We start from the raw sequence: 2,500 nt of genomic DNA on the forward strand, positions 1-2,500 counted from the left end.
CTATAATTCATGCTCAAAATTTCAGAATTTTCGGAATAATTTTTTGACCTTTAAAACTAATAATGAACCCTTTAGTTGCCACAATTTGCTGAAATAGTGTCAAAGCATCCAAGAAGCTTAAAAGCTTACTTAAAACTCATTTGGCACTTCCCGAACACAAACCAAATATGCTACTAGCTTGAAAATGACATTTCGGACTCAATGAAATCGTCGGAATTTGAATTCGAGGTCTCCTTGACCCGGTATCCGATAAGGCGTCAAGAAACTAACTTTAGGCTCAAAAATTCGAAACACACTCGGGGACTCTAAAAATTCAACTAAGACTCATTCTAGACTTAGAATCACCCCCTGAATCCAACGGTGCCCTCGGAATTCCATTTCGAGCACCGGAACCTCGTTTGTTGACCAAAGTCAACTCTTGATCAAAATTTTACAATTTTTGCAACTTAGGACCTCAAATCTTCGTTTTAACTCCAAATTCGACTCCGTAAATTCTCATAGACCCGTTTCGACATTCTAAAACTGCTGGAATTGACGGAAATCCGATTCGAGTCTCGAAACTCCAAATGACTCGGAATAGCACTTTTAACCAAACTTTAACTCTTAAAAACTGAACTTTCCAAAAACTCAACTTTTCATCAATTTTCCTTCAAACCAACTTCGAAAATACAACAATTAGGACTCGGGGCAACTATCGGGAGGGGTAAAATGGTCATTTTATGAAAATTTCTAAAAATGACCTTTAGGGTCATTACAATACCTTAATATGTACCATTTTATACAGAAATCCGTTAAAAAATTTACAAAGGCACAAATCTTTGTATATCGAAAGTTAATTTTATACCATAATCAAAATCAACATTTTGACAATAATACCTTTCAGTTTCAACACTATAAGGAACTAATTTTGAAAATAATACACATTTTTTAATTGCTATTTTTTTTGGGTTAGTGAGCTAATATTGTGGGACTCATAATTTACTATATTTATTTTGGTATTCTCAATAACAACTATAATTAAATATGATTCTTTACTTAAAGATCCTTTTTTTGAGGGTGTACGTTTCTTTCTCTCTCTTTTTTGTTGATTTTTTGAATCTAAGTGTTAATTTTTTAGGAGAGAATTTATTGTCTAATTAATAGGAATCCTACCATTAAACACTTTCCTTATTATTCTTTCATTTTTTTTCTCTCTCACCAATTCAGTTTCAATTCTTTTGTAAAAGAAGTACCAAATTATATTTCATTATATGAAATACCAATATACATAAAATCATAAAAAAATGTTTGCATACCCTAATAATTATTTTTGCAGACTAATTCATATATCGGTAATATAATCTTTTTAGTTAATATTGTAAAAAAGAAAAAAATATTATATTATGGTGGTAATTGATATACAATATGGTTTCATTATTATTTTTTATTCGTAAAGACAATTTTATTAGTATATACTTTGATTCCACATAATGGTGTACATTATTGTATAACATCAACTCAAATATATATATATATATATATATATATGTGTGTGTGTGTGTGTGTGTGTGTGTTCGTTGCATCAACAAAGTGTATTAGTCAAAAAGGCTTACTTAAGCTCATCGATGTGTACTCCTAGGCTGTAAAAGAGAGGGCGGACGAGGAATTGAATCAGATGCATCGAATGCCCTTGCCCTGTTAGCAAGAAAAGAAGGAGCTACTATTGATTGAATCAGGAAGAAGATAACCTCGAGCGGACCTTAGTATTTGATCGTTGCGTGATATATCACCCTTGCAATCTTGAAATTCACATATATTCCTGCAGCACAGTTCCATAAATAGTTAGAAATATTCAAATGTATATCAATATGTCAAATCATAATATAAGTTATTTACAAAAAAAATTCAAAGCTACAATTTAATAAAGGTGTACATTGTGGTGAAAATTTGATGTACACTTCAATATGATATATAATGAATAACATACACCACCATTTACAACACAAACTAGCCAAGAATTATCAATTTATTTGTATAATAAATTTGATTTAAAGAGTTTTTAAAATTCACACATTAATTATAATTTATAGCGTACATGAATGGTGTACATATACTAACACCAAGACATTTACCAAAAAAAAAAGAAGAAGCTAAATATCTAATTATATATATATATATAAAACAAAATGGTGTTTTCAATTTAATTCAGTTTAAAAGATTGGTTTATTTTTTGGTACACAATATGATGTATTTATATTAAAACAATGATGACGTTGCTGTACAAAATAACTTCAACTATTGAGATAGTATAGCAATTTGGTTGTTATTTTGGTATGAAATACACCAACATAAACTACTTAGTAATTTAAACAATATAATTATTTTAAGATTTCAATGTATATACCTTAATCCAACCAACTATCACATACACTACAAATTACCAAGTTATTTAACAACAATGACGTATACCACAAACATATACACATACACCAAAAAAGTTGGTGTATATATATCAAATACA

This window comes from Solanum stenotomum, unplaced genomic scaffold (genome assembly GCF_019186545.1).
Source record: "Solanum stenotomum isolate F172 unplaced genomic scaffold, ASM1918654v1 scaffold15481, whole genome shotgun sequence".
Lineage (NCBI taxonomy): Eukaryota > Viridiplantae > Streptophyta > Magnoliopsida > Solanales > Solanaceae > Solanum > Solanum stenotomum.